The sequence below is a fragment of the Carcharhinus amblyrhynchos genome, chromosome 8, assembly GCF_965287045.1.
Source record: "Carcharhinus amblyrhynchos chromosome 8, sCarAmb.v2.hapA, whole genome shotgun sequence".
Taxonomy (NCBI): domain Eukaryota; kingdom Metazoa; phylum Chordata; class Chondrichthyes; order Carcharhiniformes; family Carcharhinidae; genus Carcharhinus; species Carcharhinus amblyrhynchos.
The window spans coordinates 124,217,182-124,242,130 of NC_137331.1; the positions used below are offsets into that span (position 1 = coordinate 124,217,182).

At 46.5% G+C, this 24,949-nt stretch overlaps 1 protein-coding gene across 1 annotated transcript in view; it reads right to left on the minus strand.

Annotated features, from left to right (window-relative positions):
• The window catches only part of LOC145347102 (uncharacterized), a 110,355-nt gene extending 87,363 nt beyond the window's left edge, over positions 1 to 22,992 (minus strand). Inside the window, exon 1 of the mRNA XM_080195018.1 lies at positions 22,907 to 22,992. The gene's annotated coding sequence lies outside the window, so the exon portion shown is untranslated. The remainder of the gene's footprint in view (positions 1 to 22,906) is intronic.
• Positions 22,993 to 24,949: the final 1,957 nt, after the last annotated feature.

Below are 24,949 nucleotides of genomic sequence, written 5' to 3' on the forward strand. Positions count from 1 at the left end.
TGGGGAATTGCTTGATAGAGCAGACGCAGCACGGTTTCGTTAAGGGGAAGTCGTGTCTGACAAATTTACTTGAGTTCTATGAGGATGTGTCTAGGACGGTGGATAGAGGAGAGCCGGTGAATGTGGTCCTTCTTGATTTTCAGAAGGCGTTTGACAAGTTACCTCACAAGAGGTTATTGCAGAAGGTCAGGGGACAGGGACTTGGGGGTAGGGTGTTAGCGTAGATAGAGGACTGGTTGTCAAATAGGAGGCAGAGAGTGGGGGTCAATGGGTGCTATTCGGATTGGCGGTTGGTGACTAGTGGAGTGCCTCAGGGGTCGGTGCTGGGGCCTCAGCTATTTACCATTTATATAGATGATCTGGAGGAGGGAACCGAGTGTATGGTGTCGAAATTTGCTGATGACACCAAGATTGGTGGAAAGGCAAATTGTGCGGAGGGTGTGGAGAGTCTGCAGAAGGATCTAGATAGGCTGGGCGAATGCGCCAGAAACTGGCAAATGGAATTTAATGTTGGCAAGTGCGAGGTGGTCCACTTTGGTAGGAATAATGGTAGGAAGGATTATTACTTACGTGGAGAAAAGTTGCAGCAGGCAACGGTGCAGAGGGACCTCGGGGTCCTTGTGCATGAGTCGCAAAAACCCAGCTTGCAGGTGCAGCAGGTGGTCAGGAAGGCGAATGGGATGCTGGCCTTCATAGCGAGGGGGATTGAATATAAAAGTAGGGAGGTCTTGCTGCAGCTGTATAGGGCATTGGTGAGGCCGCAGCTGGAGTACTGTGTGCAGTTTTGGGCGCCGTACTTACGCAAGGATATTTTGGCCTTGGAGGGAGTGCAGAGGAGGTTTACTAGGCTGATGCCGGAGTTGAGGTGGTTGAGCTATGAGGAGAGGCTGAATAAACTAGGCTTGTACTCATTAGAGTTTAGAAGAATGAGGGGAGATCTCATTGAGACGTATAAGATGATGAATGGGATGGATAGGATAGAGGTGGAGAGACTCTTCCCACTCAGATAGTAGGACTAGGGGGCACAGCCTCAAGATAAAGGGGGGGCGGTTTAGAACGGAGTTGAGGAAGAACTTCTTCACTCAAAGGGTGGTGAATCTCTGGAATTCTCTGCCCATTGAAGTGGTGGAGGCTGCCTCGCTAAATATTTTTAAGAAGCGGGTTGATGGGTTTTTGATAAGAGAGGGGATTAAGGGTTATGGGGAGAGGGCGGGAATATGGAACTGAGCCACGACAGATCAGCCATGATCTTATTGAATGGCGGGGCAGGCTCGAAGGGCTAGATGGCCTACTCCTGCTCCTATTTCTTATGTTTTTATGTTCTTATGTTCCACACAGACAGTGACCAAAGCCGGAATTGAACCCGGATCCCTGGCATTGTGAGGCAACAATGCTAAACACTGTGTCACTGTGCTGCCCTGAATAGGGAAGGAATAGAGGGGTATGGGCCAAGTAAGGGCAGAAGATTTTTTTTGTTTAGTTAGGGCATCATCATCAGCACAGGTTTGGTGGGCCAATGAGCCTGTTCCTGTGCTATATTTTTCTTTGTTCTTTATTTCTTGTCCTCTAATGTTCTTACCAAGTATGTAGACCATGTAAACTTTAATAACTCAGGAAGCCAACTGGAAAGGAACAGTGTTTTATTCCATACAGCAGAAGTTAAACCACAAGCTTATGGCCCATGTACAAATGTCCCATCCGGACAATACAATAATGAACCCACTCAGGGGCCTACTCTATAAAGGGCTCAGGATATGAGTTCCATTTGTTTAGGTAATTACTTATCACCATGGGAACTCATATTCTAAAAGTCCCACTGGTAGGTCAATCAGGGATTCCCCATGTAAGTCTTGGGATTATCACATCCCTCTGAGTCCAAGGGTTCCCCTCACTCCTATGAGATCACGACATCTTTGTCATTTGGCCTGCATTCCTTCTTTCCATTTCGTACTCCACCTGGTCAGATGAGGTATATAGAATCAACGAGCAAGCTCTTTCTGGATGATAGCCGAAGTATCACTGCAGGCAGCTCACTCTCAACAACGACCTCTAGTTGAGATTCCTCTAGTTGAGGGCCTACCCTTCCGGGGACCATATCCCTCTATTCCCGTATTTGTCAAGATGCCCCTTAAAAGTCACTACTGTATCCTCATCCACTACCTCCCCGACAATGAGTTCCAGGCACCCACTACTCTCTGTGTAAAAAATCTGCCTCGTACATCTCCTTTAAACCTTGCCCTTCACACCTTAAACCTGTGCCCCCTAGTAATTGACTCTTCCACCCTGGGAAAAAGCTTCTGACTATCCACTCTGTCCATGCCTCTCATAATCTTGTAGACTTCTATCAGGTCGCCCCTCAACCTCTGTCGTTCCAGTGAGAACAAACCAAGTTTCTTCAACTTCTCCTCATAGCTAATGCCCTCCATACCAGGCAACATCCTGGCAAATCTTTTCTGTACTCTCTCCAAAGCCCCCACATCCTTCTGGTAGTGTGGCAGCCAGAATTGAACACTATATTCCACGTGCAGTCTAACTAAGATTCTATAAAGCTGCAACATGACTTGCCAAGTTTTAAACTCAGTGCCCCAGCTGATGCAGGCAAGCATGTCATATGCCTTTTTGACGACTTTCTCCACCTGCATTGCCACTTTCAGTGACCTGTGTACCTGTACACCCAGATCCCTCTGCCTATCAATACTCTTAAGAGTTCTGCCATTTACTGTATATTTCCCATCTGTATTAGACCTTCCAAAATGCATTACCTCACATTTGTCTAGATTAAACTCCATCTGCCATCTCTCCGTCCAAGTCTCCAACCGATCTATGTCCTCCGGTATCCTCTGATGGTCCTCATCGCTATCCGCAAATCCACCAAGCACTGTGTCATCCACAAACTTACTAATCAAACCAGTTACATTTTCCACCAATCATTTAAATACATTACAAACAGCAAAGGTCCCAGCACTGACCCTTGAGGGACGCCACTTGTCATAGCCCTCCACTCAGAAATGCACTCTTCCACTACTACCCTCTGTCTTCTTTGACCGAGCCAGTTTTGTATCCACCTTGCCAGCTCACCTCTGATCCCATGCGACTTCATCTTCTGCACCGGTCTGTCATGAGGGTTCTTGTCAAAGGCCTTTCCGGTCAATGGTAACCCCAAGGATGTTGACATTAAGGGATTCAGTGATGATAGCACCATTGAATGTCAAGGGACAATAGTTAGATTCTCTCTTATTGGTGATGGTCATTGCCTGGCATTTGTACAGCACGAATGCCGCTTGTCAGCCCAAGCCTGGATATTATCCAGATCTTATTGCATTTGAATTGCTTCAGTATCTGAGAAGTCGCGAATGGTGCTGAACATTGTACAATCACTGGCAAACATCCCCACTTCTGACCTTATGACAGGTCACTGATGAAGTAGCTGAAGATTGTTGGGCCTAGGACACTCCCCTGAGGGACTCCTGCAGAGATGTCCTGTAACTGAGATGACTGACCCTCCACAACCACAAACATCTTCCAATGTACCAGGAATAACTCCTGGAGTTTGCCCCCTGATACCCAAAGATTCCAGTTTCACTAAGGCTCCTTAATGCCACACATGGTTGAATGATGTGGAGATGCCGGCGTTGGACTGGGGTAAGCACAGTAAGAATTTCTTACTACACTTGGTCGAACGCATCCTTGATGTCGAGGAGCAGTCACTCTCACCTCACCTCTGGAATTCAGCTCTTTTGTCCATATTTGAACCAAGGCTTTAATGAGGTCAGGAGCTGAGTGACCCTGGTGAAACCCAAACTGGGCATCACTGAACAAGGGCTGCTTGATAGCACTGTTAATGACCCCTTCCACCACTTTACTGATGATCGAGAGTAGACTGATTGGGGGAATTAGCTGAGTTGGATTTGTCCTGCTTTTTGTGTATAGGACATATCTGGGTAATTTTCCACATTGTCAGGTAGATGCCAGTGTTGTAACTGTACTGGAAGAGCTTGGCTAGGGGAGTGGCAAGTTCTGAGCACAGGTCTTCAGTACTATTGCCAGAATGTTATCAGGGCCTACTTAGTTTTGCAACATCCAGTACCTCCAATCGTTTTTTGATATCAAACGGAGTGAATCAAATTGGCTGGAGACTGGCATCTGTGGTGCTGGAGGCCACTGGAGGAGGCCGAGATGGATCATCCACTCGGCACTTCTGGCTGAAGATTGCTGTGAATGCTTCAGCCTTATCTTTCGCACTGATATGTTGCGCTCCTCCATCATTGAGGATGGGGATATTTGTGGAGCCTTCTCCTCCAGTGAGTTGTTTAATTGTCCATCACCATTCACGACTGGATGTGGCAGGACTGCAGAACAGAGATCTGATCCGTTCGTTGTGGGATTGCTTAGCTCTGCCCATCACTTGCTGTTTATGCTGCTTGGATGCAGATAGTCCTGTTTGGTATCTCCAGGTTGATATCTCATTTTTAGGTATGCCTGGTGCTGCTCGTAGCATGCCCTCCTGCACTCTACATTGAACCAGGGTTCATCTCCTGGCTTGATGGTAATAGTTGAATGTGCCAGGTCATGAGGTTTCAGATTGTGATGAAATACAGTTCTGCTGCTGTCAATGGCCCACAGTGCCTCACGGGTGCCCAGTCTTGCATTGCTAGATCTGTTTGAAATCTGTCCCATTTAGTATGCTGATAGTGCCACACAACACGATGGAAATCATTCTCAATGTGAAGGCGAGACTTTGTCTCCACGAGGACTGTGCAGTGGTCACACTTACCGATACTGCCATGGATACCTGCAGCCAGCAGTTTGATGAGGGTAAGGTCATGTATGTTTTTCCCTCTTCACCATCTGATGCAGATCCAGTCCAGCAGTTATATCCTTTAGGACATAAGAACATAATAAGAACATAAGAAATAGGAGCAGGAGTAGGCCATCTGGCCCTTCGAGCCTGCCCCGCCATTCAATAAGATCATGGCTGATCTGTCGTGGCTCAGTTCCACATTCCCGCCCTCTCCCCATAACCCTTAATCCCCTCTCTTATCAAAAACCCATCTGACCAGGACCTGACCAGTTTGATCAGTAATGCTGCTGCTGAGCCACGCTTGGTGGTGGATATTGAAATCCTCCAGCCTGAGTACATTCTGTGCCCTTGTCACCCTCAGTGCTTCCTCCAAGTGCTGTTCAACGTGGAGGAATACTGATTCATCAGCTGAAGGAGGACGGTTATGTGGTAACCAGTAAGAGGTTTCCTTGCCTGTGTTTAACCTGAAGCCATGGGAATTCAGGAGACCACTGTGCTGCCGCCATCTCTGCTAGGTCTGTCGTGCCAGTGGGACAGGATTTTTCCAAGGATGATAACAGATGTTATCAATAAGTTGTTGCTTGGTTAGTCTGTGAGACAGCTCTCCCAATTTTGGCACTAGCTCCCAGATGTTAGTAAGAAGGACTTTGCAGGGTTGACAGGGCTGTTTGTTTTACCGTTGTCTTTTCAGGTGCCTAGTTTGATGCCAGGTGATCTGTCCGGTTTCATTTCTTTGTGCGACTGATACAATTAAGTGTCTTGCTCGGCCATTTCAGAGGGCAGCTGAGAGTAAACCACATTGCTGTGGCTCTGGGGTCACGTGTAGGCCAGACCAGATAAGGACGGCAGATTTCCTTCCCTAAAGGACATTAGTGAACCAGATGGGATTTTCCAACAGTGGTTTCATAGTCATCAGTAGACTCTTCATTCCAGATTTATTTTATTGAATTCAAATTCCACCATCTGCTGTGGTAGGATTCGAACCTGGGTGAGTTTCTGAGTTCCAGTGATAGATAATAAAACCAACTGGCCAACATCTCCTCTCATTTTACAGTATGTGGGTGTCGTTGGCTGGGTCAGAATTAATACCACCCCAGTTGCTCTTGAGAAGGTGATAATGAGCTGCCTTCTTGAACTGCTGTAGTCCATGAGGTGCAGCTACATCCATTGTAGAGTTCCGGGGTTTTGACACATTGACAGTGAAGGCATGATGATATATTTCCAAGTCAGGATGGCAAGTGATTTGGAGGGGAATCCCTAGGTGGTGCTGTTCCAATGGACCTGCTATCCTTCTCCTAGATGGTGCTGGCTGTGGGTGTGGAAGGTGCTGCCTCAGAAACCTTCTTTTTCTGGGTTACAAATGTTAACTTGTCATTCAAATGTCACAGGCGGCATGAATCCTGGGCAAATCCTCTCAGTACAAACTCCAAATAACAACCTCCATTCAATAGCACGTTCAATATTTTAAAATAAATACAGACATCAAACCAAAGAGTAATTTGGGAGGGTAGCCAAAAAGCTGGATCAAAGTGTGGATAAAGGACAGAGAGGTGGAAGGATTTGGGAAGAAAACTGCAGAGCGTTAATGCTGCAACTGAGGATGTTGGGAATGCACAAAAGGCCATATTGGAAAAACAGCAGACAAATGGTGAAATAGGGACAACAGAAGTGTTTTAGGATGGAGGAGAAGGTTACAAAGGTGGCAGTGAAAGGAGGAATTAGGGGGAAGACGAACACAAAAATAAAAATTTTTAATTCAAGGTACCGATGTAATGGGAGCCATTTCTGTCTGAAAGCACAATAGGTAATGCTGGAATATGAATGGAGGGATTTAATCTCAAAATAGAGATTTTTAATTTCGTTGTCATGAAGGATTGCAAGCCAATATGTCAGTATAGCTGATGGATAAGCAGGACTTGGTGTGCTGAAATAGAAACAACAGAAGTTTGGATCAGCCAGCTATGACAGGGAATGTTAGGAAAGCACTAGATCTTCATCCCAGAATACTAAAGGGAGTGGCTCTGGAAATAATATGTTCTTGGTCACAGTCAAGGTATGCTCTAAGTGGACAGGCGTGGTTGCGATAAAATCCACCAGCATGGAGGAAACCATCAAGGAACTGGAGGAGATCTTTGCAAGGTTCGGCAAGCCAGAACAAATTATCAGATTCTTGCATCATAAGAATTTGAAGATTACCTCAAGGAGAATGGTATCCAATATATCCGCCGAAATTCAATCGCCCTGCCCACCACGGATTCAGAGCAGGAGAGAGGCGGACAATGGAAAAGTCCATTGATCCTGGGTGGGACTTTCCAGTCTCGATCGAGCGAGGCTGTAAAACCCACCCATCAAATCTGCACTCTATCATCCAGCTATGAATGGATTAGCTGAATGATTTGAACATGCACTGAAAGCTTCTCAAGACCAAGGCTCTTTAACCCAATGCCTCAAAAGGCATTGTACAAGAATACTACAAATGTGACAACACAAATTTCACCCACATTGCTACTCATGAAGACAAAACTTTGACCAACATTTGATCGGTTAACATCCCAAGAGACATCAGCGATAGTGGAATGAAACCAACAGTCACAAGAAGCCATGAGACAAGCATGTGCTTTAACACTTGTTTCACCAAGGGGAGTGAGTGTTAGCACATCGCTTTACTGCTTGGGAGATGTGGGTACCTGCAATTGTCTTGACTCAAATTAGCCCCATATCAAACATGGTCCAAACTGAAGATGAACTGGCTTGGAGACACAATGCTGACCAGTTCATGAAGCCAAGTATAAACACCCCTACAACTGATTGAGTGCAGCGGCGGGGGAGTGGGGGTGCTGAGATGTAAAGGGGTGGGATGTTGTGTATTTAGGGGATTACTATGTGTGGCATGGCCCCTTTAAGATGATAGTCACATGATCACTCCATGACATCACCAGGGCCTCCACAGCCTGCTGGCAGTTGGGGATTGGAGCTTATATAGTGCACATCTGAAATAAACATGCTTCCTGTTTTTATTCAAACTTGTGAGGACCTCTAGAATGAAACTGATCTCTGGACTCCCCCAGCCACAGACAACACAACACTCTGCATCAGATGTTTGTCCTTTAACATTACCTTGGCACCTGAGATCTTTCAGCCTTGTCAGCCATTTTAGAAGGCCTGAAAGACTAACCTACCAAATGGAGGATGTTCTTTTCTGGTTTGGACTGCTGGTGGAAATGACAATAGACTCACAGCTGTCCTGAAATGCTTACAAGAAGCAGGATTGACACTAAATAATAATGACCCAGTGACAGTGAAGGAACGGTGATATTTCCAACTCAGGATGATGGGTGACTTGGAGGGAAACTTCCAGGTGTGCTCATGTGCCTGCTTCTTTTACCTATTAGATGGTAGAGATCACGGGTTTGGAAGGTGCTGCTGAAGGAAGTCATGATGTCATTGAATAGCGGAGCAGACTTCATGGATCCAACCACCTACTTCTTCTCCTACACCTTATGGTCTTATGGAAGCTTGGTGAATTGCTGCAGTGAATGAATCTTGTAGCTGGTACACACTGCTGCTACTGTGCATTGGTGGTGGAGGGAGTAAGTGATTGTAGATTGGATGTCAGTCAAGCCGGCAGCTTTGTGGCAAGCTTCTTGAGTGTTGTTGCAGTTGCACTTATCTAGACAAGTGGAAAGTATTCCACCACACTGCTAATTTGTGCCTCGTTTGGACTCTGGGGAATCAGGAGGTGAATTACTTGCCAGCCTCTGACATGTTCTTGTAGCCATGATAGTTATACTGCTAGCACAGTTGAATTTCTCCCCAGGATGTTGGTAGGTCATATTGAGCAGAAAATGTTTAGCATCTGTGGAATTCATGGGTGGCACAGTAGCACAGTGGTTAGCACTGCTACCTCACAGCACCAGAGACCCGGGTTCAATTCTGTCTGTGTGGCGTTTGCACATTCTCCTTGTGTCTGCATGGGTTTCTTCCAAGTGCTCTGGTTTCCTCCCACAGTCCAAAAACGTGCGGGTTAGATTGATTTGTCATGCTAAATTAACCCTAGTGTCAGTGGGATTAGCAGGCTAAATGTGTGGGGTTATGGGAATAGGGCCTGAATGTGATTGTAGTTAGTACAGACTTGATGGGCCAAATGGCCTCTCTGCACTATAGGAATTCTATGATTTACTGTTGCCTCAGCACTAGGGACTTGGGTTTGATTCCTGACTTGGGTCATTATTTGTGCAGAATCTGCACATTCTCTCCATGTCTGCATGGGTTTCCTCCAGATGCTCTGGTTTCCTCCCACATTCTGCAAGACGTGCTGGTTAGGTGCATTGGTCATGCTAAATTCCCCCTCAGCGTACCCGAACAGGTGCCAGAATGTGGCGGACTAGGGGATTTTTACAGTAACTTGAGGGGGCTGCTGAGAAGAGGAAGGAGGGTGGGGAGAGGAGGAAGGAGGGTGGGGAGAGGAGGCCTCAGACTCTCAAGCTGCATAACAGGTTTGAGGTTCTTGCTTCCAGTCTGGACGAGGACGAGGGAGGTGAGGTCAGTGAGCAGACTGGACACGGTACAGTGATGCAGCAGGACATAGGCAAAGAGAAGGGGAAAAGGAATGTAGTTGTAATTGGGGATAGTGGGGTGAAGGGTATTGACACTGTCCTTTGTCACAGTGACAAAGTGCACAGAAGGGTGTGTTGTCTGCCTGGTGCTCGGGTCCGGGATGTCACATCTGGGCTGCAGCGGAACCTGGAGTGGGAGGGTGAGAATCCGGTCGTTGTGGTTCATGTGGGTGCCGACGACGTAGGCAAAATGCAAAATGAGGATCTGGGGAGGGAGTATGAAAAGCTGGGAATGGAATTAAAAAGTAGAACCGACAAGGTGGTCATCTCTGGGCTACTGCCTGAACCGAGTGCAGACGGGCGTAGGGTAGATAGGATTAAGGAAGTGAATGGGTGGCTCAGGGATTGGTGTGGGAGGAATGGGTTTGAATTTATGGGGCATTGGCACCAGTATTGGGGTAGGTGGGACCTGTTTGGGCGGGATGGGGTTGGTCTGAACCGTGCTGGGACCAGAGTGCTGGCGAATCGTGTAAAGAGGACTGTAGACAGGGCTTTAAACTAATTGGGGGGGGGGAGGGTGTGAGGGTAGGTGACATTACGGGGTCTAAAGTTAAGGAGACGGTACAGGTAAGGATAGAGGCCGAGGATGTCCCAATAATAGAGGGAGTAGAGGGCGTGAGTATGGTTGGTGGCGTTCCAGCAAATAAGGTCCAGGTGAAGGCTGGGATGAAGGCGCTTTATCTGAATGCACGAAGCATTAGGAATAAAGTGGATGAGTTGGTGGCGCAGATCGACACAAATGGATATGATCTGGTGGCCATTACAGAGACGTGGCTGCAAGGTGACAGGAACTGGGAGCTGAATGTACAGGGCTATCAAGTGTTTAGGAAGGATAGGCGGGAGGGAAAAGGGGGGGGCGTAGCTCTGCTGATTAAGGATAGCATCAGGGTGGTAGCAAGGGATGATATTGGAGCCAAGGAGCAGAACGTGGAATCGTTGTGGGTAGAGATTAGGAACAGCAAAGGGAGGAAGACGCTGGTGGGTGTCGTCTATAGGCCCCCGAATAATGATCTGGAGGTGGGGCAGGCTGTTAACGCGCGAATAAGTGCAGCATGCAGGGATGGGACGGCCGTAGTTATGGCGGATTTCAATCTGCATATTGATTGGTCGACCCATGTTGGACGCGGTGGGCTCGAGGAGGAGTTCTTGGAATGCTGCCGGGATAGTTTCCTGGAACAGTGTGTGTTGGAGCCGACGAGGGAGCGAGCTATCTTGGATCTGGTGTTATGTAATGAGGCGGGTAGAATTAGGGAACTTGCGGTGAAGGATCCTCTTGGGGAGAGTAATCATTGTACGGTGGAGTTTCTGGTGCAGATGGAGGAGGAGAAAGTGGGTTCCCGGACACGCGTCCTTTGTTTGAACAGAGGGGAGTACGGTAGGATGAGAGAAGGATTGGCGAATGTGGACTGGGGGAGCGCGTTGGAAGGTAGATCTGCTGAGGAGCAGTGGAGGATCTTTAAGGAGATCTTTCTTGGTGCTCAGCAGAAATTTATTCCGATGGTCAAAAAGGACCGTAGGAGGAGAGGTAATAAGCCGTGGATAACGAAGGAGGTGAAGGAAAGTGTTAAATTAAAAGCGGAGGCGTTTAGAGTAGCTAAGAGTAGTGGGCGAGAAGAGGATTGGGAGAGATTTAAATGTCAACAAAGATTGACAAAGAAGTTGATAAAGAAGGGTAGGAGAAACTATGAAGCTGGGCTAGCGCTTAATATAAAAAAGGATAGCAAGAGTTTTTATAAATATATAAAAAGGAAGAGGCTGGCTAGGGTGAACGTTGGACCCTTAGAGGATGAGAAGGGGGACTTAGTGGTAGGGGATGGGGAAATGGCTGAGGTCTTGAATAACTTTTTTGTTTCTGTCTTCACGGAGGAGGACGTGAATAATTTGCTGGATGTTAGAGATGGAAAGGTGGTAGGACTGGAGGGTCTCGATGACATTACTGTTACTAGAGAGGTGGTGCTCGACAGACTGGAGGGGCTGATTGTGGACAAGTCCCCAGGACCGGATGGAATGCATCCGAGGGTCCTGAAAGAAATGGCGGAGGTGATAGTGGATGCCTTGGTGGTTATTTTCCAGACGTCGCTGGATTCCGGGGAAGTGCCGGAAGATTGGAAAACGGCTAATGTTACGCCGTTGTTTAAGAAGGGTGCCAGGCAAAAGGCGGGGAATTATAGGCTGGTTAGTTTAACGTCTGTTGTAGGTAAAATGTTAGAATCCGTCATCAAGGAGGAAATAGCGAGGCATCTTGAGGAGAATTGCTTGATAGAGCAGACGCAGCACGGTTTCGTTAAAGGGAAGTTGTGTCTGACAAATTTACTGGAGTTCTATGAGGATGTGTCTAGGGCGGTGGATAGAGGAGAGCCAGTGGATGTGGTCTTTCTGGATTTTCAGAAGGCGTTTGACAAGGTACCTCACAAGAGGTTATTGCAGAAGGTCAGGGGGCATGGAGTTGGGGGTAGGGTGTTAGCGTGGATAGAGGACTGGTTGTCAAATAGGAGGCAGAGAGTGGGGGTCAATGGGTGCTATTCGGATTGGCGGATGGTGACTAGTGGAGTGCCCCGGGGTCGGTGCTGGGGCCTCAGCTATTTACCATTTATATAGATGATCTGGAGGAGGGAACCGAGTGTAGGGTGTCGAAATTTCCTGATGACACCAAAATTGGTGGAAAGGCAAATTGTGCAGAGGGTGTGGAGAGTCTACAGAAGGATCTAGGTAGGCTGGGCGAATGGGCCAGGAAATGGCAAATGGAATTTAATGTTGGCAAGTGCGAGGTGGTCCACTTTGGTAGGAATAATGGTAGGAAGGATTATTACTTACGTGGAGTAAAACTGCAGCAGGCGACGGTGCAGAGGGACCTCGGGGTCCTTGTGCATGAGTCGCAAAAACCCAGCTTGCAGGTGCAGCAGGTGGTCAGGAAGGCGAATGGGATGCTGGCCTTCATCGCGAGGGGGATTGAATATAAAAGTAGGGAGGTCTTGCTGCGGCTGTATAGGGCATTGGTGAGGCCGCAGCTGGAGTACTGTGTGCGGTTTTGGGCACCGTACTTACGCAAGGATATTTTGGCCTTGGAGGGAGTGCAGAGGAGGTTTACTAGGCTGATGCCGGAGTTGAGGGGGTTGAACTATGAGGAGAGGCTGAATAAACTAGGCTGTACTCATTAGAGTTTAGAAGAATGAGGGGAGATCTCATTGAGACATATAAGATGATGAATGGGATGGAGAGGATAGAGGTGGAGAGACTCTTCCCGCTCAGAAAGGATAGTAGGACTAGGGGGCACAGCCTCAAGATAAAGGGGGGGGCGGTTTAGAACGGAGTTGAGGAGGAACTTCTTCACTCAAAGGGTGGTGAATCTCTGGAATTCTCTGCCTGTTGAAGTGGTGGAGGCTACCTCGCTAAATATTTTTAAGACGCGGGTTGATGGGTTTTTGATAAGCGAGTGATTAAGGGTTATGGGGAGAGGGCGGGAATGTGGAACTGAGCCACGACAGATCAGCCATGATCTTATTGAATGGCGGGGCAGGCTCGAAGGGCTAGTTGGCCTACTCCTGCTCCTATTTCTTATGTTCTTATGTTCTAACTTCATTGCAGTGTTAATGTAAGCCTACTTGTAACAAATAAATAAACCTTACTTTCATTCTCTCCTATGTACTCTAAGAAAGGCATACTTTGTCTGTATAGCACACAAGAAACAATACTTTTCACTGTATTCCAAATCATGTAACAACAATAAAAAAATCAACTTCTTAACTTCTTCAATTCAGCCAAGAGCTTCCTTCTCAATTTGGACATAGTACTGTTCTGTCTTGGATAACGTACATGAGGTGTATGCAATGGGGCTTTCACTGCCATCAGGACATGGATAGAAGATGACCATGCGAGAGGTTGAGTCAGTTGGGTCTATATTCGTTGGAGTTTAGAAAAATGAGAGGCAGCTTTACTGAGCCATATAAGATTCTCCAGGGGCTTGACAGGGTATGCTAAGGGGATATGGGGTTGACCATTTAAGACAAAGATGAGAACTTTCCAGATTATAGGTGTTTTAAGCAAGAACATAAGAAATAGGAGCAGGAATAGGCCATCTAGCCCTTCGAGCCTGCCCCGCCATTCAATAAGATCATGGCTGATCTGAAGTGGATCAGTTCCACTTTCCTGCCTGTTCCCCATAACCCTTAATTCCCTTATCAATCAGAAATCTATCTACCCGTGACTTAAACATATTCAACGAGGTAGCCTCTACCACTTCAACGGGCAGAGAATTCCAGAGATTCATCACCCTCTGAGAGCAGAAGTTCCTCCTCAACTCTGTTCTAAACTGCACCCCCTCCTTATTTTCAGGCTGTGCCCTCTAATCCTGGTTTCCTTTCTAAGTGGGAAGAATCTCTCTACCTCTACCCTATCTAGCCCCTTCATTATCTTGTAAGTCTCTATAAGATCCCCCCTCAGCCTTCTAAACTCCTACGAGTACAGGCTCAAGACAGAGGTGAAGGTAAACGAGATGGAGGTGTTCCAGTACTGTTTAGAGAACATATTATAGCTTTACCGAGGGAGGACACCTTGGGAGAATCATGTAATGAGACGCTGTGGGTAGAACTCAAAAACAGAAAGGAAGCAGTCACTATGATGGGGGTGTACTACAACAGTCCTTCCAACAGCCCACGGGAAGTTGAAGAACATATATCTAAGCAGATTCTGGTCAGATGTAGAAATAATAGGGTTGTTGTAGTTGGAGACTTCAATTTTCCTCACATTGACTGGAAATCCCTTCAGGCCAGGAGTCTGGATGGTGAGAAATTTGTAAAGTGGGTCCAGGAAGGTTTTTTGGAACAATCTGTGGATAGTCCGGCTGGAGAGGGGGCTGTACTGGACCTGGTACTAAGGAATGAGCCCAGCCTGATGAAACACGTGGCAAACAGTGATCACAATTCTGTAAGCTTTTGGATATTGATGGAAAAGGACGAGTGTTGTCCTAGGGTTAAGGTGCTAAATTGGGGAAAGGCTAACTACAAGCAGATTAGGCAGGCTTTGGAAGCTGTTGTTTGGGAGATGCTGTTTGAAGGGTAAATCCACATTTGCATTGTGGGAGTCTTTTAAAGAGCAGTTGACTGGAGTGCAGGACAGATGCCTGTGAAAAGGAAGGAAAGGCAGGATTCAGGATCCATGAATGACCAGGGAAATTGCAAATCTAGTCAAAAAGAAAAAGGATGCATATGTGAGATGTAGGCAACTAAAAAGATAAAGCACTTGAAGAATACAGGGAAAGTAGAATAGAACTCAAACAGGGAGTTATGAGGGCAAAATGTCCTTGGCAGGCAGGATTAAGGGGAATACTAAGGCATTTTATACATATATTAGGAACAAGAGGGTAGCTAGAGAAAGAGTTGGTCCACTCAAGGACAAAGGAGGGAAATTATGCATTGCACCAAAGGAAGTGGTGAGATCCTTAATGAGGACTTTATTCACAACGAGAGGGATACATCAATTGATGGTGTCTTGGAGGGGTGTGTAAACCCTTTAGAATAAGTCATTACGAGAGAAGTGTTAGGTGAATTAAAAAGCATTATGACAGACAAATTCCAAGGGCCAGATGGCATGTAGCCCAGATTCTTGAGGGAGACGAGAGATGAGATTGCTAGGCCTCTAATCTTTGTTTCTTTATTGGCCACAGGTGAGGTCCCAGAGGACTGGGATTTAGCCAGTGTTATCCCATTATTTAAGAAGGGTAGCAAGGATAACCCAGGTAATTATAGGCCAGTGAGCTTGATGTCAGTGATAGTGAAACTGTTGGAGAAGATCCTTAGAGATAGGATCTATACACATTTGGAACTGAATGGTCTTGTTAGCAACAGACAGCATGGTTTTGTACAAGGGAGGCCATGTCTCACTAATTTAGTTGAATTTTTTGAGGACGTGACAAAAATGGTTGACGAGGGAAGGGCTGTGGATGTTGTCTACGTGAACTTTAGTAAGGCATTTGACAAGGTCCCTCATTGCAGGCTGGTGCAAAAGATTAAATCTCATGGGATCGGGTGAACTAGTTAGATAGATTCAGAACTGTCTTGGCCATAGAAGACGGAGGATAGCGATGGGAGGGTGTTTTTCTGAGTGGAGGTGTATAACAAGTGGTGTTTCGCAGGGATCAGTGCTGGGACCTCTGCTGTTTGCAATATATATGCAGAATACTTGGAAAAAAACATATCCGGTCCGATTAGCAAGTTTGCGGATGATACTGAGATTGCTGGAGTTGCAGATAGTGATGAAGATTGTCAGAGAATACAGCAGGATATCGATAGGCTGGAAAATTGGGTGGAGAAATGGCAAATGGAATTTAATCCGGACAAATGTAGGATGATGCATTTTGGTAGATCCAATTCTGGTGGGAGCTATAAAATAAATGGCAGAACCATCAGGAGCACAGACACACAGGGAGATCTGAGCGTGCAGGTCCACAAATCCTTAAAAGTGGCAGCACAGGAGGAAAAGGTGGTGAAGAAAGCATACGGCATGTTTGCCTTCATCGGATGGGGCATCGAGTATACAAGTTGACAAATTATGTTACAGTTGTATAAAATGTCCGTTAGGCCACATTTGGATACAGTGTCCAATTCTGGTCACCACACTACCAGAGGGATTTGGAGGCTTTGGAGAGAGTGCAGAAAAGGTTTACCAGGATGTTGCCTGGTATAGAGGGTATTAGCTATGAGGACAGATTGAATAAAGTGGGATTGCGCTCTCTGGAAAGATGGAGACTGAGAGACGACCTGATAGAAGTTTATAAAATTATGATGGGTATGGATAGGGTGAATAGTTGGAAGCTTTTTCCCAGGGCAGAAATGACAATAACAAGGGGGCACAAGTTTGTGCTGTAGTTTTCTATGTTCAATGTTCAGGATGGGGGGAAAGGTTCAGTGGAGATGTGAGGGGGAAGTTTTTTACACAGAGAGTGATGGGGGCCTGGAATGCTCTGCCAAGTGGGATGGTTGAGGCAGATACATTAGTGACATTTAAGACTTATCTGGATAGGCACATGAACAGTTGGGGAATAGAGAGATACAAGTGGTTGGTCTAGATAGGACAACATGATCGTTGCAGGGCTGTTCCTGTGCTGTACTAGAACCATAGAACCATTAAAAATTACAGCACAGAAACAGGCCTTTTGGCCCTTCTTGTCTGTGCCAAACCATTTTTTGCCTAGTCCTACTGACCTGCACTTGAACCATATCCCTCCACATCCCTCTCATCCATGAACCCGTCCAAATTTTTCTTAAATGTTAAAAGCAAGCCCGCATTTATCACTTTATCCGGCAGCTCATTCCACACTCCCACCACTCTCTGCGTGAAGAAGCCTCCCCTAATATTCCCTTTAAACTTTTCTCCTTTCACCCTTAACCCATGCCCTCTGGTTTTTTTCTCCCCTAGCCTCAGTGGAAAAAGCCTGCTTGCATTCACTCTATCTATACCCATCAAAATCTTATACACCTCTATCAAATCTCCCCTCATTCTTCTACACTCCAGGGAATAAAGTCCTAACCTATTCAATCTCTCTCTCTAACTCAGCTTTTCAAGTCCCGGCAACATCCTTGTGAACCTTCTCTGCACTCTTTCAACCTTATTAACATCCTTCCTGGAACTAGGTGACCGAAACTGTACACAATACTCTAAGTTCGGCTTCACCAATGCCTGATACAACCTCACCATAACACTCCAACTTTTATACTCGATACTCCGATTTATAAAGGCCAATGTACCAAAAGCACTCTTTACGACCCTATCCACCTGTGACGTCACTTTTAGAGAATTCTGTACCTGCATTCCCAGATCCCACTGTTCAACTGCACACTTCAGAGTCCGACCATTTACCCTATACATTCTACTTTGGTTTGTCCTTCCAAAGTGCAATACCTCACGCTTGTCTGCAATAAGTTCCAATTGCCATTTTTCAGCCCATTTTTCTAGGTGGTCCAAATCCCTCTGCAAGCTTTGAAAACCTTCCTCACTGTCCACTAACCTCCAGTCTTTGTATCATCAGCAAATTTGCTGATCCAATTTACCACATTATCATCCAGATCATTGATATAGATGACAAACAACAATGGACCCAACACCGATCCCTGTGGCACTCCACCAGTCATCGGCCTCAACTCAGAGAAGCAATCCTTCACTACCACTCTCTGGCTTCTTCCATTGAGCCAGTGTCTAACCCAATTTACTACCTCCCCATGTATACCTAGCGACTGAACCTTCCTAACCTCCCATGAGGGACCTTGTCAAAGGCCTTGCTGAAATCCATGTAGACAACATCCACCGCCTTCCCTTCATCCACTTTCCTGGTAACCTCCTCGAAAAACTCTTAATAGATTGGTCAAACATGTCCTACCATGCACAAAGCCATGTTGACCCTCCCTAATAAGTCCCTGTCTATCCAAATATTTGTAGACTCTATTCCTTATCACACCTTCCAATAACTTGCCCACCACCAACATCAAACTTGCTGAAGTCCATTCCAGACACACACTTTACATCCCCTGTTTGTGATCAGAACTCTCTACTCACCTGACAAAGCATCAGAGGTCCGAAAGCTAGTGGCTTTTGCTGTCAAATAAACCTGCTGGACTTTAAACTGGTGTTGTGAGACTCCTTACTGTGCTTACCCCAGTCCAATGCCGGCATCTCCACATCAGGGTTAAAATTAGACACAGCAACCAGTACCGCCCACATTATGATGTAGAGAGTCACATGGAAGGGCAATGGTTAGTCTGGTCAAAGTCAGCATGAAGACAGTACCTAGCCAGGGCTGCATCCAATATATACATTATTTGTTGCTAATCAACAGTTACTATTCCAATCATGCAAACTTCTTGGCCTCTTAATGGCACAACATAAAACAACCCCAGATCAGAACACACTGCAATGTAACTCCTCCCAGATCCCAATTCACGGTAGTGTCATCCCTGCCACACCAATTCATTGCAATGTGATCTCCAGATCACAACAATTGCGGTTTGATATCCAGATTCCCACTATATGAATTGAATTGATTGGCACATGTGTTGGGATGCAATGAAATTCGTGCGCTATCGTTCATACAATACATAGGCGAGAAGCAGAGGATACAGAATATAGTGTTACAGTTACTGATAAGGTAAAGAGAAAGATCAGTTTAATGTGTGATAGGACCATTCAAAAGTCTGATGATAGCAGGGAAGAAACTGTTCTTGAGTTGGTTGGCATGTGTTTGCAGACTTCTGTATCTTCTTCCCAATGGAAGAAGGTGGAAGAGAGGCAGAAGTGAGTATGTCCAGGGTGTGTGGAGTCCCTGATTACGCTAGCTTCTTTTCTGAGGCAGCGATAAGTGTAGATGGAGGCTGGTTTGCGTGATGCCTAGATCGCAACTATTTCAGTGTGAAATTGATGGGATTGGAGGCAATATAGGGCTTAATAAATCTTCATCCCAGAGTACTTAAAGAAGTAGCCCTAGAAATACTACCTTCATTGGTGGTCATTTTCCAAACTTATTTGGACTCTGGAATGGTTCCTAAAAATTAAAGGAGAGCAAATGTAGGCCCACTATTCAAAAAGGGAGATAGAGAGTAAACAGGAAACTATAGACCATTGAGCCTTACATAAGAACATAAGAAATAGGAGGAGTAGGCCATCTAGCCCTTCGAGCCTGCCCCGCCATTCAATAAGATCATGGCTGATCTGTCGCCGCTCAGTTCCACTTTCCCGCCCTCTCCCCATAACCCTTAATCCCCTCTCTTATCAAAAACCCATCAACCCGCGTCTTAAAAATATTTAGCGAGGCAGCCTCCACCACTTCAACGGGCAGAGAATTCCAGAGATTCACCACCCTTTGAGTGAAGATGTTCCTCCTCAACTCCGTTCTAAACCGCCTCCCCTTTATCTTGAGGCTGTGCCCCCTAGTCCTACTGTCTTTTTTGAGCGGGAAGAGTCTTTCCACCTCTATCCTATACGTCAGTATTGGGGAAGTTGCTTGAGTCTATTATCAAGGATTTAATAACTCAGCATTTAGAAGGCAGTGGTATAATCAGACAAAGTCAGCATGGATTTACAAAACGGAAATCATGCTTGTCAAATCTATTGAATGGAATTAGTAGAATTGATCACGAAGAACTGGTGGAGGTGGGCTATGTAGACTTTCAGACAACTCTTTACATAGTAATCTGTTATGTGAGACCTTGTGAAGTTAAAGCACATAAGCTTACGGTTAACATCTTAAGATGGAAGAAAGCAGACAGGAAGCAAAGAGTTGGAATAAATGGATCTTTTTCTGATTGGCAGAAAGTGACTAGTGGGGTAGCAGGGATCTGTGCTAAGACCCAATTGTTCACACTGCATATTCATGATTTGGACGAAGAAACGAAGAACATAAGAACATAAGAAATAGGAGCAGGAGTAGGCCATCTAGCCCTTCGAGCCTGCCCCGCCATTCAATAAGATCATGGCTGATCTGTCGTGGCTCAGTTCCACTTTCCCACCCTCTCCCCATACCCTTAATCCCCTTGCCTATCAAAAACCTATCAACCCACGTCTTAAATATATTTAGCGAGGCAGCCTCCACCATTTCAACGGGCAGAGAATTCCAGAGATTCACCACCCTTTGAGTGAAGAAGTTCCTCCTCAACTCCGTTCTAAACCGCCCCCCCTTTATCTTGAGGCTGTGCCCTCTAGTCCTACTGTCCTTTCTGAGCGGGAAGAGCCTCTCCACCTCTATCCTATCCATCCCATTCATCATCTTATACGTCTCAATGAGATCTCCCCTCACTCTTCTAAACTCTAACGTGTACAAGTCTAGTTTATTCAGCCTCTCCTCACAGTTCAACCCCCTCAACTCCGAACTAAATGTTTTATTTCCAAATTTACTGATAATACAAAATTGGATGGGAGGGTGAGCTGTGAGGAAGATGCAGAGATGTTTCAGCGTGATTTAGACACGTGGTGAGCGGGCATATGCATTACAAATGCAGTATAATGTGGATAAATGTGAGGTTATCTACTTAAGTAGCAAAAATAAGAAGGCAGATTATTGAGCCAACATTTTGAGTCTGGATGACCCGTAGGACAAGTCACCTAGATTTTACCACTAAACTAATCCCAATTGCTTGCATTTGGCCCATATCCCTCAATACCCATCTTACCCATGTAACTGTCTAAATGTTTTTTAAAAGTCAAAATTGTACCCACCTCTTACTACTACCTCTGGCAGTGCGTTTCAGACACTCACAACCTTCATCACCATCCTATCCACTTCTGACTCCACATTCAAAGAGCTATGAACCTGTACCCTTAGATCTCTTTGTTCTATAACTCTCCCCATTGCCCTACCATTAACTGAGTTAGTGCTGTGAGAAGTGGATACTCAGTGAGAGCTAGGTGTCCTGTGTATCAGTCGCTGAAAGTGAGCGTGCAGGTACAGCTAAAGAAGGCAAATGGTATGTTGGCCGTCATAGCAAGTGGATTTATGAACAGCAGTAGGGGTGTTTTACTGTAATTGTAAAGGGCGTTGGTGTGGTCACACAGCGTATTGTGTGCAGTCTTGGTGTCCATATCTAAGGAAGGATGCCTTGCTATAGAGTGACTACAGTGAAGGTTTACTAAGCTGATTCCTGGGATGGCAGGTCTATCATTTGAGGAGAAACTAAGTCGGTTAGGATTATATTCATTGGAGTTTAGAAGGGTAAGAAGCAATTTCATAGAAACTTATAAAATTCTAACAGGATTAGGCAGGGTTAGATTCAGAAAGAATGAATCCAGTATGATAAGGATGAACTTTTCAGAATTGATACGAAGAGAAATTTCTTCACCCAGAAGATGGTGAATGTGTGGAATTCACTGCCACATGAAGTAGTTGAGGCCAAAACTTTGTCAAGAAGAAATTAGCTCTTGGGGCTCAAGGGATTGAGGGGAGGGGGGGAAATCAGGATATTGAATTTGATGATCAGCCATGATCAAGATGAATTGTGGAGCAGACTCAAAGGGCCAAATGGCCTACTCCTGCTTCTACTTTATATGTATGTTTCTATATGTAATCCCCAGATCCCACCTCACTACACTGTGATACCTCAAATCCCAAAACATTGCAATGTGACCACAGAACTCAATTCACTGCAATGTGATCTCCAGATCACAAATATTGAGATCTCAACCCATCACAATATCACCCCATGGACACCAACTCATTGCAATGTGAACCCCACATTCCAATTTACTATAATGTAACCCCTGATCCCAACCCAAAACATTTGCTGTATTCTCTCCCCACAGATGCTGTCAGACCTGCTGAGATTTTCCAGATCCCAACTCACTGCAGTGCGATCGTCAGATCCCAACGGATTGCAGTGCGATCCCCAGAACCCAATTCATTGCAGTGTGATTCCCCAGATCCCAATTCATTGCAGTGTGATCCCCAGATCCCAACTCATTGCAGTGCGATCCCCAGATCCCAACTTATTGCAGTGTGATTCCCCAGATCCCAACTCGCTGCAGTGTGATCCCCAGATCCCAACTCATTGCTGTGCGATCCCCAGATCCCAGCTTATTGCAGTGTGATTCCCCAGATCCCAACTCACTGCAGTGGATCCTCAGATCCCAACTCATTGCAGTGCGATCCTCAGATTCCAACTCATTGCAGTGGATCCTCAGATCCCAACTCATTGCAGTGCGATCAACCAGATCCCAACTCATTGCAGTGGATCCTCAGATCCCAACTCATTGCAGTGCGATCCCCAGATCCCAACTCATTGCAGTGGATCCTCAGATCCCAACTCATTGCAGTGCGATCAACCAGATCCCAACTCATTGCAGTGGATCCTCAGATGGCAACTCATTGCAGTGCGATCCCCAGATCCCAACTCATTGCAGAGCGATCAACCAGATCCCAACTCATTGCAGTGCGATCCCCAGATCCCAACTCATTGCGGCGCGATCAACCAGATCCCAACTCTCTGCATAAATCCCCAGATCCCAACTCATTGCAGAGCGATCAACCAGATCCCAACTCATTGCAGTGCGATCCCCAGATCCCAACTCATTGCAGTGCGATCAACCAGATCCCAACTCATTGCAGTGGATCCTCAGATGGCAACTCATTGCAGTGCGATCCCCAGATCCCAACTCATTGCAGAGCGATCAACCAGTCCCAACTCATTGCAGTGCGATCAACCAGATCCCAACTCATTGCGGCGCGATCAACCAGATCCCAACTCTCTGCATAAATCCCCAGATCCCAACTCATTGCAGAGCGATCAACCAGATCCCAACTCATTGCGGCGCGATCCCCAGATCCCAACTCATTGCAGCGCGATCCCCAGATCCCAACTCATTGCAGAGCGATCAACCAGATCCCAGCTCACTGCATAAATCCTCAGATCCCAACTCATTGCAGTGGATCCTCAGATCCCAACTCACTACGATGTGATCCCCAGATCCGAGTCCATTATAGTGTGGTGGAGATGTTCCCAGGAGCTGCACTCACCAGTAGAGACCTTTGCTCAGTGTGTGGAGGGAATTGCTCCTGGACCTTGCTGTGGATGTTCTTACTGAATCTCTGTGCTATGTCGCTCTGTGGCGGCCGGCTTTCCGTCGCTTGCGCCTCTCGCGGATGCTCAACGCGTTTTGAAACCAAACCGCCAGCGGGGCACGTAGCGGCCCCGCACACACAGGGTCATTGTCCACCGCAGCAGCACGCGGCCTGCCAGTCATCCTGACCCCGCCCCGCGTCCCGCCCCGCCAATCACCCTGACCCCGCCCCCCGGCCCGGCCCGCCCGCCAATCACCCTGGCCCCCGCCCCTCGGCCAGCCAATAACCCTGACCCCGCCCCTCGGCCCGCCCTGCCAATCATCCTGACCCCGCCCCTCGACCCGCCCTGCCAATCACCCTAACCCCGCCCCTCGGCCCGCCCAACCAGCCAATCACTCTGATCCCGCCCACTCGGCTCCCCCCCCCCCCGGCCTGCCAATCGCCCTGACCCCGCCCCAGGCGTTCTCACGTGAGCCAATCACATTCCCCCTTCCAGGAGCCCTATTCAACACACACACCCTGGCCCAGGCTGTCAGCAACAAAGCAGCATTGCCCCAGTCAGTGCCCCCAGCCCAGATCCCATGCAGATTCATACAAACCCGACCGTGCAGAAGGAGGACATTCAGCCCAAAGAATCTGCACCAACTACAATCCCACCCAAACCCTATCACCCGTACATTTTATCGTGGCTGGTGCCCCTGACACTAAGGGGCAATTTAGCATGGTTAGTGCCCCTAACCAGCATGTCTTTCAGACTGTGTGAGGAAACTGGGGCACCTGGCGGAAAACACACGCAGACATGGGGCGAACATACAGACTCCACACAGACAGTGGCCCAAGCTGGGAACCGAACCCAGGTCCCTGGCACTGTTAGGCAGCAATACTAATCATTGTGCCACCGTGCTGCCCTTAAATTGATTCAGCTTCCCAACACTGTAAACCAATTTCAGAAAGTCATATTGGACTCAAAACATTAACTCGGATTCTCTCTCCACCGATACTTCCAGACATCAGTTCTTCCAGCATTTTCTGTTTCTATTTCGTACTTTACCAGTTATAGAACTCTTTGAGAAATTCAGTGGTCATGAAAGATGCTATATAAACACAAGTATTAGTAACATTTTTGTTGGTAATACTCTTGCCTTAAGGTTTCAGATGTCAGGTCCCAATAAAAATCCCAAACAATTCCACATACACTGTCTCACAGGGTCCTGCCCAATTTAAAGCAGGGATAAGCTCACAATCCATTCTGGCATTGTATCCTGGCTCCACAGTCTGATTCATTAGTCTATAGCGGGCATTTGGCCAATACCTGCTCTTCTGTTTCTTCAAAACCAATTAAGGTTGACCAAACAAGATGTTTTTTTTTGAACCCTATGCTCTTGATCACTGTACTTGTAGATGTACTTCTCTTTGCTCCTTAGTAAGGATTCCATTATTTGTCCTACTGCCCCTATTAATCTAATTCCTTGGACAGGTTCTGTTTTCCTTGTTAAATATAGGAATTATATTATCTACTGGCCAGTTTGCTAGTATTACACCGTTGTCTAATGAAGCCTCTGTCATCTCTTCCCTAGGTGTTTTTAATTTGTGTGGATATAATCCATCTGAACCAGAATCTTGATCCTCAATGGGATTAGATTTTAAATGCACTTAGTCCATCATTCGATGTCACGTCTACCCATTATACTTGCCTGGTAAACACCAAGGCAAACTAATTAAGATTGCTGCCATCTCTGTTGCTACCTGTAGCACTGTCCAGTCTATCCTTTAATGGTTGATTCTGTTCCCATCTCAGCCTAGCAATAATTGATGGATAAGAAATTTCAACTTTGGCAATAGTGCCCATACATGGAGAACAAACTGAACCAAAAGGGGGTTAGCTTATGAGGAGAGATTAAATACTTTTTCACTCAAAGGGTGGTGAATCTCTGGAATTCTCTGCCCGTAGAAGTGGTGGAGGCTACCTCGCTAAATATATTTAAGTCACGGGTAGAT